The 15,631-nt window shown below is 42.1% G+C and overlaps 1 long non-coding RNA gene across 1 annotated transcript in view; it reads right to left on the bottom strand.

The window, feature by feature from the left end:
• LOC134736942 (uncharacterized) overlaps positions 1-15,631 on the bottom strand; it is a 61,842-nt gene that overhangs the window by 11,490 nt on the left and 34,721 nt on the right. The window lies entirely within an intron of this gene.

A 15,631-nucleotide genomic window follows, 5' to 3' on the forward strand; every position in this document is an offset into this window, starting at 1 on the left:
CCTGAGGAATCGCCACACTGACTTCCACAATGGTTGAACTAGTTTACAGTCCCACCAACAGTGTAAAAGTGTTCCTATTTCTCCACATCCTCTCCAGCACCTATTGTTTCCTGATTTTTTAATGATGGCCATTCTAACTGGTGTGAGATGGTATCTCATTGTGGTTTTGATTTGCATTTCTCTCATGGCCAGTGATGATGAGCATTTCTTCATGTGTTTTTTGGCTGCATAAATGTCTTTTTTTGAGAAGTGTCTGTTCATGTCCTTCGCCCACTTTTTGATGGGGTTGTTTTTTTCTTGTCAATTTGTTTGAGTTCATTGTAGATTCTGGATATTAGCCCTTTGTCAGATGAGTAGGTTGCAAAAATTTTCTCCCATTCTGTAGGTTGCCTGTTCACTCTGATGGTAGTTTCTTTTGCTGTGCAGAAGCTCTTTAGCTGAATTAGATCCCATTTGTCAATTTTGGCTTTTGTTGCCATTGCTTTTGGTGTTTTAGACATGAAGTCCTTGCCCACGCCTATGTCCTGAATGGTATTGCCTAGGTTTTCTTGTAGGATGTTAATGGTCTTAGGTCTAACATTTAAGTCTTTAATCCATCTTGAATTAATTGTTGTATAAGGTGTAAGGAAGGGATCCAGTTTCAGCTTTCTACATATGGCTAGCCAGTTTTCCCAGCACCATTTATTAAATAGGGAATCCTTTCCCCATTTCTTGTTTTTGTCAGGTTTGTCAAAGATCAGATGGTTGTAGATATGCAGCATCATTTCTGAGGGCTCTGTTCTGTTCCATTGATCTATGTCTCTGTTGTGGTACCAGTACCATGCTATTTGGTTACCGTAGCCTTGTAGTATAGTTTGAAGTCAGGTAGCATGATGCCTCCTGCTTTGTTCTTTTGGCTTAGGATTGACTTGGTGATGCGGGCTCTTTTTTGGTTCCATATGAACTTTAAAGTAGTTTTTTCCAATTCTGTGAAGAAAGTCATTGGTAGCTTGATGGGGATGGCATTGAATCTATAAATTACCTTGGGCAGTATGGCCATTTTCATGATATTGATTCTTCCAACCTGTGAGCATGGAATGTTCTTCCATTTGTTTGTATCCTCTTTTATTTCATTGAGCAGTGGTTTGTAGTTCTCCTTGAAGAGGTCCTTCACGTCCCTTGTAAGTTGGATTCCTAGGTATTTTATTCTCTTTGAAGCAATTGTGAATGGGAGTTCACTCATGATTTGGCTCTCTGTTTGTCTGTGACTGGTGTACAAGAATGCTTGTGATTTTTGTACATTGATTTTGTATCCTGAGACTTTGCTGAAGTTGCTAATCAGCTTAAGGAGATTTTGGGCTGAGACAATGGGGTTTTCTAGATATACAATCATGTCATCTGCAAACAGGGACAATTTGACTTCCTCTTTTCCTAATTGAATACTCTATTTCCTTCTCCTGCCTGATTGCCCTGGCCAGAATTTCCAGCACTATGTTGAATAGGAGTGGTGAGAGAGGGCATCCCTGTCTTGTGCCAGTTTTCAAAGGGAATGCTTCCAGTTTTTGCCCATTCAGTATGATATTGGCTGTGGGTTTGTCATAGATAGCTCTTATTATTTTGAGATACGTCCCATCAATACCTAATTTATTGAGAGTTTTTAGCATGAAGGGTTGTTGAATTTTGTCAAAGGCCTTTTCTGCATCTATTGAGATAATCATGTGGTTTTTGTCTTTGGTTCTGTTTATATGCTGGATTACATTTATTGATTTGTGTATGTGGAACCAGCCTTGCATCCCAGGTATGAAGCCCACTTGGTCATGGTGGATAAGCTTTTTGATATGCTGCTGGATTCGGTTTGCCAGTATTTTATTGAGGATTTTTGCATCAATGTTCATCAAGGATATTGGCCTGAAATTCTCTTTTTTGGTTATGTCTCTTCCAGGCTTTGGTATCAGGACAATGCTGGCTGCATAAAATGTGTTAGGGAGGATTCCCTCTTTTTCTATCAATTGGAATAGTTTCAGAAGGAATGGTACCAGTTCCTCCTTGTACCTCTGGGAGAATTCGGATGTGAATCCATCAGGTCCTGGACTCTTTTTGGTTGGTAAGCTATTGATTATTGCCACAATTTCAGAGCCTGTTATTGTTCTATTAATAGATTCCACTTCTTCCTGGTTTAGTCTTGGGAGGGTGTATTTGTCGAGGAATTTATCCATTTCTTCTAAATTTTCTAGTTTATTTGCATAGAGGTGTTTGTAGTATTCTCTGATGGTAGATTGTATTTGTGTGGGATCGGTGGTGATATCCCCTTTTCCTTTTTTTATTACATCTATTTGATTCTTCTCTGTTTTCTTCTTTATTAGTCTTGCTAGCGGTCTATCAATTTTATTGATTTTTTCAAAAAACCAGCTCCTGGATTCATTAATTTTTTGAAGGGTTTTTTGCGTCTGTATTTCCTTCAGTTCTGCTCTGATTTTAGTTATTTCTTGCCTTCTGCTAGCTTTTGAATGTGTTTGCTCTTGCTTCTCTAGTTCTTTTAATTGTGATGTTAGGGTGTCAATTTTGGATCTTTCCTGCTTTCTCTTGTGGGCATTTAGTGTTATAAATTTCCCTCTACACACTGCTTTGAATGTGTCCCAGAGATTCTGGTATGTTGTGTCTTTGTTCTCATTGGTTTCAAAGAACATCTTTATTTCTGCCTTCATTTCATTATGTACCCAGTAGTCATTCAGGAGCAGGTTGTTCAGTTTCCATGTAGTTGAGCGGTTTTGAGTGAGTTTCTTAATCCTGAGTTCTAGTTTGATTGCACTGTGGTCTGAGAGACAGTTTGTTATAATTTCTGTTCTTTTACATTTGCTGAGGAGAGCTTTACTTCCAACTATGTGGTCAATTTTGCAGTAGGTGTGGTGTGGTGCTGAAAAAAATGTATATTCTGTTGATTTGGGGTGGAGAGTTCTGTAGATGTCTATTAGGTCCACTTTGTGCAGAGCTGAGTTCAATTCCTGGATATCCTTGTTAACTTTCTGTCTCGTTGATCTGTCTAATGTTGACAGTGGGGTGTTAAAGTCTCCCATTATTATTGTGTGAGAGTCTAAGACTCTTTGTAGGTCACTGAGGACTTGCTTTATGAATCTGGGTGCTCCTGTATTAGGTGCATATATATTTAGGATAGTTAGCTCTTCTTGTTGAATTGATCCCTTTACCATTATGTAATGGCCTTCTTTGTCTCTTTTGATCTTTGTTGGTTTAAAGTCTGTTTTATCCGAGACTAGGATTGCAACCCCTGCCTTTTTTTGTTTTCCATTGGCTTGATAGATCTTCCTCCATCTCTTCATTTTGAGCCTATGTGTGTCTCTGCACGTGAGATGGGTTTCCTGAATACAGCGCACTGATGGGTCTTGACTCCTTATCCAGTTTGCCAGTCTGTGTCTTTTAATTGGAGCATTTAGTCCATTTACATTTAAAGTTAGTATTGTTATGTGTCAGTCTGATCCTGTCATTATGATGTGAGTTGGTTATTTTGCTCGTTAGTTGATGCAGTTTCTTCCTAGCCTTGATGGTCTTTACAATTTGGCATGTTTTTGCAGGGGCTGGTACTTGTTGTTCCTTTCCATGTTTAGTGCTTCCTTCAGGAGCTCTTTTAGGGCAGGCCTGTTGGTGACAAAATCACTCAGCGTTTGCTTGTCTGTAAAGTATTTTATTTCTCCTTCACTTATGAAGCTTAGTTTGCCTGGATATGAAATTCTGGGTTGAAAATTCTTTTCTTTAAGAATGTTGAATATCGGCCCCCACTCTCTTCTGGCTTGTAGAGTTTCTGCCAAGAGATCAGCTGTTAGTCTGATGGGCTTCTCTTTGTGGGTAACCCAACCTTTCTCTCTGGCTGCCCTTAATATTTTTTCCTTCATTTCAACTTTGGTGAATCTGACAATTACGTGTCTTGGAGTTGCTCTTCTTGAGGAGTATCTTTGTGGCGTTCTCTGTATTTCCTGAATGTGAATGTTGGCCTGCCTTGCTAGATTGGGGAAGTTCTCCTGGGTAATATCTTACAGAGTGTTTTCCAACTTGATTCCATTCTCCCCGTCACTTTCAGGCACACCAATCAGATGTAGGTTTGGTCTTTTCACATAGTTCCAAATTTCTTGGAGGCTTTGTTCATTTCTTTTTATTCTTTTTTCTCTAAACTTCCCTTCTCGCTTCATTTCATCTTCCATCAGCAATACCCTTTCTTCCAGTTGATGGCATCGGCCACCGAGGCTTCTGCAATCTTCGTGTAGTTCTCGTTACTTGGCTTTCAGCTCCATCAGCTCCTTTAAGCCCTTCTCTCCATTGGTTATTCTAGTTATCCATTGGTCTAATTTTTTTTCAAAGTTTTTAACTTCTTTGCTATTGTTTTGAATTTCCTCCCGTAGCTCGAAGTAGTTTGATCATCTGAAGCCTTCCTCTCTCAACTCATCAAAGTCATTCTCCATCCAGCTTTGTTCCGTTGCTGGTGAGGAACTGTGTTCCTTTGGAGGAGGAGAAGTGCTCTGCTTTTTAGAGTTTCCAGTTTTTCTGCTCTGTTTTTTCCCCATCTTTGTGGTTTTATCTACTTTTGGTCTTTGATGATGGTGACGTACAGATGGGGTTTTGGTGTGGATGTCCTTTCTGTTTGTTAGTTTTCCTTCTACCAGACAGGACCCTCAGCTGCAGGTCTGTTGGAGTTTGCTAGAGGTCCACTCTAGAGCCTGTTTGGCTAGGTGTCAGCAGCGGTGGCTGCAGAACAGCGTATTTTCATGAGACCACAAATTCGGTTGTCTGATAATTCCTCTGGAAGTTTTGTCTCAGAGGAGTACCCGGCCATGTGAGGTGTCACTCTGTCCCTACTGGGGGGTGCCTCCCAGTTTGGCTGCTCGGGGTTCAGGGACCCACTCTAGGAGGCAGTCTGTCCATTCTCAGATCTCCAGCTGAGTGCTGGGAGAACCACTACTCTCTTTAGAGCTGTCAGTCAGACAGGGACATTTAAGTCTGCAGAGGTTCCTGCTGAATTTTTGTTTGTCTGTGCCCTGCCCCCAGAGGTGGAGCCTACTGAGGCAGGCAGGCCTCCTTGAGCTGTGGTGGGCTCCACCCAGTTTGAGCTTCCTGGCTGCTTTGTTTACCTAAGCAAGCCTGGGCAATGGCGGGTGCCCCTCTCCCAGCCTCGCTGCCACCTTGCAGTTTGATCTCAGACTGCTGTGCTAGCAATCAGCGAGACTCCGTGGGCATAGGGCCCTCCGAGCCAGGTGCGGGACACAATCTCCTGGTGTGCCATTTTCCAGGCCCGTTGGAAAAGTGCAGTATTAGGATGGGACTGACCCAATTTTCCAGATGCCGTCTGTTACCCCTTTCTTTGTCTAGGAAAGGGAACTCCCTGACCCCATGTGCTTCCCAAGTGAGGCAAAACCTCGTCCTGCTTCAGCTCGTGCACAGTGCACTGCACTGACTGTCCTGCACCCACTGTTTGGCACTCCCTAGTGAGTTGAACCTGGTACCTCAAATGGAAATGCAGAAATCACCCATCTTCTGTGTCGCTCAGGCTGGGAGCTGTAGACCAGAGCTGTTCCTATTCGGCTGTCTTGGCTCCACCCCCCGGAAGGCTTTTAACTCATTGAATGAGGCCTACCCACATCATGGAGCACAGTCTGCTTTATTCAAAGTCTACTGATATAATGTTAATCTAATCTAAAAATACCTGCACAGAAGGTATTTTTGTTGGTCAATATTTGGTTATATTGACCAAATATCTGGGTACTATGGCCTAGCCAAATGACACATAAAATTAACTAGCACACCACTCTAGAGACTAAACAGCCAAGGGTTTGACAATAGTCTGACAAGGATTAGATACTTGATGTACCCAGGTCCATCTCTGTACCCTGAGGAGCGGTAATGGAAGCCAGTGGTTAGATTGAGCCAGGGCTGGGCTCCAGCTGGAAGGGAAGATGAGTAGTTCAAGGGAGTTGACTGATGAACAGAGGAAAAAGATTTAAGGGGCTGACACCACCATGGCCTTGGTACTAGGAGCATGGGTGAGAAAATTCTATAGGTAGAATGAACAAAGCTCATTAGGGTTTACCTTCAACCCCAAACCCTTAAAAGAAATGCCAACACATCAAAGTAATTTGCATCCCCTAAGGACTGTGAGCTTGTGGAGGACAGAGACAAGATCAGACTTTTCTGTGTCCCCCCAAACCCAGTTCCGAGGTGGAGGTGGACCATTAGGAGCAGCTCCATGAACACGTGGTGGGTGGCACAAAATTGAAATCCACCATATATCATGCACATTTTCCTTTCTCAGTGAAGTCACACTCAGCTCTGAGCCCACTGCTCTCACCAGTCCAGGGAGCAGCTAGAGCCGATATTTCTATATTTATATTAGGCATTTCCAGTAAGTTGCCATGGATATCTAGAAGGTAAAGCAAAGTATCCACATGGAGTGAAATTCAACTTTGAAAAATCTTATACAACCCGAGGAAACTTTGCTTGTTTGTTGCATAGTTGTTAAAATGTTTAACTTTTTCACAGCAGATTGTCTGTTTTGTTGTCAGAAGGATAAATAAAGGAAGGAAACTTGTGCTTGGCCTGGGAATTCAGAAAAAACTGCTGTGTGCTTCTTGCTTTTTTCCCTTTGCAGTTCTCAGCACCTGTCAACTTAACTCACACAAATTCAGAGTGAGGCACTTTTTCTCCATTTTGCAAATTTTATGACAATACAATCTATTTCCTGTCAAATTAGTGCAGTTCCCTTTTTATTAGCTTTTTTTTATGTAGATCTATAGATAATTCTATTGCCCTTGTCTTTATTAAACCGATACCCTCTATTGGTTTAAATTGGGTCGTAAAAATTGTATCACTTTATTTTATGTAGCATAAATATAATGTTGGGTGTTCAGTGTACTGTCAAGTCTTGGTGTTAATGAATAACTGGCTTTCATAGCCTGCAGAGAATGCTGACTCTCCCTCCTACTCTATGGCTGTGGCTGATGCCAAATGATTTTCAAGCTACACCATCTCTGCTTTCCCTTAAGAATCATCTGGTGAGACAATGACCTATTCTATTCTAACCTAATTGTATCAGCTCTCCACTTAGGGGGAAAAATAGAAAGAAAAAGGAAAAATAAATCCACAGCAGTCTCCCTGTTGATTCATAACCCAAATTCCCTTAAGGAATTTTTCTTAAGCAGTCAGAAATTGAATGCTTTAAATCTTGAGGAGATGTGTGTCCGTTGGTAAATGCTCCAGCTGAGGGGACCTACTTCAATTTGCAGTGTCCTGTTATGCCTTCTGAGGCCAGCAACCTAATCAGCCAGGGCAGCTGCCCATTCCCTTAGTGACGGTCCTGGTGGTCTGAAAGGATTGGAGCCAAGTCATGAGACAGTTCCTCCAGAGGACAAGGTGGGAATGGCAGAAGCCAGGAAATTTAGTGATTCCCAATCTGGAAGACTCCAGAGAGTCAAACTGCCTAGGTGAGGCCAGAAATCACAAGGGCTTCACTCAGCTTGAGTCTTTGGGCAGGGAGCAGACTTTCTCAGGAAGAGAAGCATCCTCATGTTTATCCCTAAAGTGGGGACAGTGGGGACAGAGGGCAGATACAGTAGCTCTACCTTCTGAAATAAAAATGGATGTTTGATAGTTACCAGGGCTTTCCTCAGCTATCTATGAGGTGGTCAGAGACTCTAGACCCAAGACCAGAATGATAAAGACCTGCAGGGCTTTTGCTTCTGTCCTCTCCCCCTCCCCCTGGTCCCTAGAGACATCTGCAGTGGAATCCTTAAAACACAAAACATGTGAGTTCTTGTTTGAGAGCAGAGGGGAAGAAGGGAATTGGGAAAACTGTGGCCCATAATGCATCCAAGACTAGTGGGGAGAAGACCGGGGCTAAAGGGGGTGATGGAATCTTCATAGGAAAGAAAAGTGGGTACGTCACTGGGTTTGTGTCAGGAAAAGGAAAAGGAGAGGGTAGAGGCTGGCCAGGCCTGAGAAAGCATCCTTGGGCAGAGCAGTGGAAAGGCCCAGAGCTCTTGACATGTTACCCAACTGGCAGGATCTAACCAGGGAAGGGGAGCTACCTAGGGCAAGGAGTCCTGCATTCAGATCTCTGTTATTGTTGGCTGTGTAACATAAGCCAGTGTCTTCATTTCCCTGTGCTTTGTAAAATGGATGTGATAGGAATTCTGACCTCTTAATTTGTGGTGGTTCCTTGTTCATGGCTGCACTATTCACAATAGCAAAGACATGGAATCAGCCTAAATGCCTATCAATGGTAGACTGGTTAAAGAAAATGTGATACATCTATACCATAGAATACTATGCAGCCATGAAAAAAGAATGAGATGATGTCCTTTGCAGGAACATGGTTGGAGCTGGAGGCCATTATCCTTAACAAACTAACACAGGAACAGAAAATCAAATACTGCATGTTCTCACTTATAAGTGGGTGCTAAATGATGAGAACTCATGAACACAAAGAAGTGAACAACAGACAATTAGGCCTACTTGAGGGTAGAGGACGGGAGGAGGCAGAAGGCAGAAGAGCAAAAATTAATAATAATAACAACTACTGGGTACCAGGCTTAGTACTGGGGTGATAAAATCATGTGTACAAAAGCTCCCATGACACAAGTTTACCTATATAACAAACCTACATGTGTACCCCTGAATCTAAAATAAAAGTTTAAAAATTGTGATTGATTTTTTTTCCTTTTTTCTCCTTGCCTTGATATCAAAAATGTTCAGAAAGTTTTAGTTCTCAAAATACATTTAGGGGGGAAAAAAAAACAAGCATTTGGACTCCCTAGATATAGAGTCTACTTGGTCCTGTCTCTTCTCTGAACAGCCTATTCCAAGAACAATAGCAATGTCCTGCCCAGCTGAGACCCCTGAGAGGAAGGTGTCCTGTAGGGTTCGTAGCCTATGCTGGTAATTTCTGAGTTAACCTCTGTTTCATGAAGGGCAACTAACTGTGCTATTCCATTTGTCGTTAGACTAGATAAAGTGGCATCTGGATTCTGGAACAACAATGCATTCCCAGATACTTCGCTGACTTAGAAGGGATTGTTTCAGATGGTGATAATGAGGTCAGGCAGCTCCCAGGTGGAGGGTCACTCAGGCAGAGCTGTAAGTGCTCTGGAAAAGTGCAGGGATCTGGCAGGATGGGAAAACAAGGCCTCTTCTCCAGGTTATTGAAATGTTTGTCATTAACTGGGGTGTGTCACACAGGGAAACAAATAAATTCCAGGAATGTGGAGAGGCCAATTATGGATCAGGCTCACCAAAAGAGGGCATAGTATGGACAATAGACTCTTGATCACATCTCAAATAGCTACTCTCCATGTCCTATCTTTATGCCAGGAGTGAGCCACGCTTGGTTCTCTGGGCAGCGGGGATGAGGAGTGGTAAAAGTTGGTGGGGAAGGAAAGTCCTTATTCATAGCCAAAAGATTAAGCGAGTGTTTTAGTTTGGGCTGCTATAACAAAGTGCCATAGACTAGGTGGCTTATAAACAGCAGCAACTTATTTCTTACAGTTCTGGGGAATGGAGAGGCCAGCATGGTCAGGTTCTGGTGAGGTTCTTCCAGGTTGCTGCCTGCTAACTTCTTCCATGTCTTCACATGTGGGAAAGGGGTGAGAGAACTTTCTGGGGTTCCTTTCATAGGGGTAATAATCCCATGCATAAAGCCTGTACCCTCACAACCCAATTACTTCCCAAAGGCCACATGTCCTAATACCATCACAGTGCAGGTTAGGATTTCAATATATGAATGTTGGGGGAAAACAAACATTCAGTACATTATGGTGAGTTCATGCTTGGACAGTCTTTTCCTTGGCCAACTCAGTCACTTCTGTATGATGTTTTCCTTAACCTTTCTTCCTGCGGTACTCTCCAAAGATGTCTGCCATGAATTCCCTCCACATACACCCATGACACTCCACTCGTCAAGAAGTGAAATCTATGTCTCCTCTACTGAATCTAGTGTGGACTTATGACCTGCTTTGACAATAGGATGTGGTTAAAGTGATACTCAGATTTCCAAGCCCAGGCCTTAGGAGAACTAGCAGTTCTTAGAAGCCATCTGCCAAAAGAAGTCTGACAACACCAAGACAGCTGTACTATGAGGAAGGCCAAGTAAGCCAGGTGGAGATACCACATGGAGGGTGAGAACTGCCTGGCCAGTGTCCAGCTCTTCCAGTGAAATCAACAGAAAAATCAACAGAAAAATCAACAGCTGTGCAACTAAAGAGGCTATCTTGGACTTTCTCCTTCAGCAGGCAACACACAAAGTAGGAGAGTCTCCCAGCTAAGCCAAGCTCAGGTTACAGAATCCTAAAAAATCATGAATTATTGTTGTTTTAAACCATGAAGTTTTGGGGTGGCTTGTTACATAGGAACAGGGAACTGAAGCACCACCCTATGCCATAGTAAGTCATCAGCTCCTCTGTGCTATTTAGGCGCTTTTGTACATACTTTTACAATTGTTGGTTTGCTCATTAGTTAGCCTTATTCCAACATTCTTAAAAGCAAGGGCAGTGTCTTAAACATCTCTGATTCCCCAAAATAGGAGGTGCTCACTAATTAATTGTTGGGGGAATGACTGGCAAGATGGATGAATGCATGCATGGTGATGAATATAGGAATCCTTTTCCTGCAAGGGGACAAAAGGAAGAGCTTAGCTTAAAAGAAGAGTGACTTCCTACAACCTCTTCCTCTGAAATCTAAAGGAAAATGAAAGAATTTAACACAGAGATAAAGAGAATTTGGAACCTGAGGGTGAATGTGGGAACTCCCTCATATAAATCAGCTTTTATCTCATCTGAGATGAAAGATGTATAATCATTTATTGAGGATGATGATAAGGCAGCTTGAAGATAGAGACCCAGATAGCAAAAGGGGCTGGGAAAAACATTACAAGGAAGGTCTAAGAATAATTGCAAAGGAGAGAGCTTTTCTGGGAATGTCAGTCTTAACCAAAGGTTACTGAAAGATGCTTCCATGAAGGAGGATCACCTTCCTACCCACAATGTGTTGCGGGAAGTCAGGGATCCCAAACGGAGGGACCAGCTGCAGCCATGGCAGAAGAACGTGGATTGTGAAGATTTCATGGACATTTATTAGTTCCCCAAATTAATACTTTTATAATTTCTTATGCCTGTCTTTACTGCAATCTCTAAACATAAATTATAAAGATTTCATGGACACTTATCACTTCCCCAGTCAATATCCTTGTGATTTCCTATGCCTGTCTTTACTTTATTCTCTTAATCCTGTCAGCTAAGGAGGATGTATGTTGCCTCAGGACCATGTGATAATTGTGTTAACTGCACAAATTGTACAGCATGTGTGTTTAAGCAATATGAAATCTGGGCACCTTGAAAAAAGAACAGGATAACAGCAATTGTTCAGGGAATAAGAGAGATAACCTTAAACTCTGACCACTGGTGAGCTGGACGGAACAGAGCCATATTTCTCTTCTTTCAAAAGCAAATGGGAGTAATATTGCTGAATTCTTTTTCTCTGCAAGGAACATCCCTGAGAAAGAGAATATTCTCCTGGAGGTATAGGCCTATGAACAGCCCCACCAGGTATGCCTGTCTTTTATGGTCGAGACTGCAGGGGTGAAATAGACCCCAGTCTCCCATAGTGCTCCCAGGCTTATTAGGAAGAGGAAATTCCCACCTAATAATTTTGTTCAGACCAGTTGCTCTCAAAACCCTGTCTCCTGATAAGATGTTATCAATGACAAGGGTGCCCAAAACTTCATTAGCCATTTTAATTTCGCCTCGGTCCTGTGGTCCTGTGATCCTGCCCTGCCTCCACTTGCCTTGTCATGTTCTATTACCTTGTGAAGTACTTGATGTCTGTGACCCACACCTATTCACATACTCCCTCCCCTTTTGAAAATCCCTAATAAAAACTTGCTGTTTTTTGTGGCTTGTGGGGCATCACAGAACCTACTGACATGTGATGTCTCCCCCGGACGCCCAGCTTTAAAATTTCTCCCTTTTGTACTCTGCCCCTTTATTTCTCAAGCTGGCTGATGCTTAAGGAAAATAGAAAAGAACCTACATGAATATCGGGGCAGGTTATACCCTGATAACAAAGAAAGAAATAGATCCAAAAGAGTAAATGAAAACTTTTCACCTATTAGATAGACATGGTGTAAATTCAGATTTTAGAGAAACGAGTAGATTGCCAGAAAGGTGAAACTGGAATAACCAGTTAAGTGAATTCATGATTAAATTTACAAAAATAGTTGTGTGATTTTTTTTTAAGTAGTAAGACTCAACATGCTTGCCAAATTTTGTAGATGAGGTGAGGCATGTACCATCTGTGTAAAATAAATTGTCAGCAAATGCTTTCACACATCCCAGTGTTTAAATTTGTCATGAGATCAAAGGGGGAGATGGTAAGGGCTAGAGATGATTAAAAATAAATCTTTGCAAGTTACTTCAAAAATTTAAAGCAGCAAATGAATAGGAATAACTGCTTATTTGGATTATCACAGATTCCTCAAAAACCAAAACTTATATGTAGATGGTAGTAGTTTGTAATCACCACACTCAGAAAAAGAAGCATCATGTTATTTTTTTTCTTAAATTTATAGTAAATCTGACTCTTTCTCCACTAGCCAGCCCCTCTTTCCCTTACTCTAGGGTCTTATAAAGTTCAGAACATTCTGGAAGAAATAATACTGGTCACAGCTGATATGCCATTTGTGGATATCTGCATGGTCCCTTGAAAGTGGGAAGTTCCATGGATTGTGTGCCTGACTTAAAATATAGTTTATTAATAGAAAATTTGAGGTATAAGAAGACCAACAGATGAGGAGATGATTACCATAGAAAATACAGTTTATGACATACTGTTTCTAAGAGTAGGGGGCACACCATGCCACAGGGTCACCTGGGATGCACTGAGGATGGTGGGGACACAGAGGGAGAAGGGAAATTCTGGTCAAGAGCCTCTACTGTTATTTCTGCAGGGAGGAATGGGTAAGGCAGGATAAGCAGACTTAGGATTGGCTAATTCGAATAACTTGGGCCCTGGGGCATAGGGGCTGTCCCTAGTTGTTTGGCACCTGCCCTGGGGTGATTAGGGCAAGAGGAGGAAGAGTGGCCCAGAGTGTGAAGCCCAACAAAGGAAGTGCTGAATGAAATAAATGAAATAATAAATGAAATAAATGAAAGCCTCTTATCTACTAGATAAACCTACTAGATAGACATGGTATAAATTCAGGTTTTAGAGAAATCAGTAGGTTGGCAGAAAGGTAAAATAGAAATAACCAATGAAGTGAAATCATGATTAAAACTTATAAAAATATCTGTATAATTTTTTTGAGTAATAAGACTCAAAGTGTTGGGGTCTGGGCTCTGGACTGGTTGGCTTGTATTCGAAAAGCTCTCTCATGAATAAGATGTTTAGTATCTCTAGAAATCGACTAACCATGGGAGGTATGGTCCCTCCAGAGTCAGCAAGGCCCCAGATGTCAGAGCATCAGAATATAAATAATAAAAGGTTTGGTTAATACAGTGCCGGGGTTGGGCCACAGATCTTTGGGGAGGCTGGGGGCCCCACTATAGAAGGTCTAGTCTCCCTAGGATTTGCCATTTCCTCTTTCCTCTTTCAGAGCTTATCATTTTCCAAGAAACCATCACCTTCCCAGCTTTAGGGACTTTTTTCCTCTCTCAGATCAGCTACTTCAACTTATACCTGTCTGTAGCAATTAGAATGCTTTCCACCACAAGTAGTAAAAGAAACAAAAAACTCAGATTGGCTTTAAAAATAAAAGAAAGTTATTGGCTCACCTCCTGGCAGGAAAGGTTTTGGACATGGTTATATAAGAGCCCTAACCTCTTGAATGATGGTTTTAGAAAACTTCTGTTTTCTAAAAACAAAGCCCAATTTCCTCCTTTCTACCCTTGAATATGGGAGAAACTTAGTGGCTTGCTTCTAATGAACAGAATGTGAAGAAATTATACTGTATGACTTTGGAGACTAGAACATAAAAGGCATTGAAGTTTCTTTCTTCCTCTCTTTCAGATCATTTACTCTGGGGGATGCAAGTTACCATGCCTTGTCACAAGGACTAAGGCAGCCCTACGGAGAAGACTCCAGGCCTCCCACTGATACCCGTCACAGACCTGCCATCTCTGAATGTGCCACCTTCACACAACACCCTCCAGCTGCAGGCAAGCCTTCCAGATAACTGCAGCCCCATCTGACATCTGGCCTGAACCTCTGAGAAAGCATGAGTCAGAACCACACCCAAGTTCCTCATCCAAAGAGACTGTGGGAAATAAGACCTGTCTGTTGTTTTAAACCACTTAGTGTTGGGATAATATATACTTAGCAATAGATCATGAATAAGCCCCATTTCTGCTATCATTTTCTGTTATGCCCTATTTCATGTCGGCTTAGTCTTCAAGCATACTTCCCTTATTGGGGTGAAATGGTTGTATTAGTTTCAGGTCCAACAAACATACAGCACACTGTCCATGAGGTGAGAATGCACAGATATATCAGAATTCCCAGCAAATATCTTGAGCTTCTGACAAATTGAGCCACCCCTGACCCAATCTCTGAGGTTAGGGGAAGGTTACGTGCTGACTGAGAAAGCCCTGGGTTACCTGAACTACGACAAGGGGGATGAGTTTAATGCAAACCACCTGAATATTACACACACCTCCCTGGGGGTCCTTTCCAGGAACCTTAGGCTTTAGAAGACAAAAGCAATAAAAAGGATTTGCCATCAAGTGATGGATACTTTCCATTGCCAACTCTCCCTGAGGCAAAAGGAAAAAAAGACCTGGCTTCTTTTTTTGTCATGGGGGGTGGAGAATAAATAAACTAGAAATAACTATCTCAATAAATTAACTTGCTATGTACTTTAGTGAGTCTCTGGTGACTCCTAAATTTATATCTTTATCCTAGAACATCGCTCAACCTCCAGAGTCAAGTATACAATTGCCTCTTGACGTTTCTACTTTGGTATCTATAGACATCTCAAACTAAATATAGCCAATTGGAGACCCTGATTCTTTCCCACAAACATGCTGACACTCCATATCCAATCCAAAGGGAAATCATGCTAGACCTGCCTCCAGAATATGTCTAGAATCCCTCCACTTCCCACAGCTTCCTGTCATCCATGGGTCACCATCATCTCTCACTTCTATTACTGCCTCCTAGCTTGTTTCCTTTGCTTACTAACAGGGAAAGGTGATCCTCTGAAAACCCGACCCTCACCACTCACATACCCTCTCCTAACTCTGTTCTAGATGCACTGCCCTGTTTACCTTCAAATGTGCCAGGACCCTTCCTACCTGGTCATTATTTTACTTTCTTCAAGTCTTGGCCTAAATCTCACATTCTCAACAAAGGCATTCCTGCACTGCCGGATATAACATTGGGACCTGCATGGCTCCATCCTGCCCTTAGTCCTGCCCTCTCAAGTTCCTCTTACCCTATCATATTAATATTTTCATTTTTTTTATAGCATTTCTCATCTTCCATATAATTTACTTATTAATTATACTTACTGTCTACCGCCATCCCCTGCACCATGCATGTTCCACAAGAGAAGGGATCCGTGCTTATCTTTTCCACTGCTGCCAAGAACAGTGCCTGAGGACTTGGAACC

Source organism: Symphalangus syndactylus, chromosome 6, assembly GCF_028878055.3.
Source record: "Symphalangus syndactylus isolate Jambi chromosome 6, NHGRI_mSymSyn1-v2.1_pri, whole genome shotgun sequence".
Classification (NCBI taxonomy): domain Eukaryota; kingdom Metazoa; phylum Chordata; class Mammalia; order Primates; family Hylobatidae; genus Symphalangus; species Symphalangus syndactylus.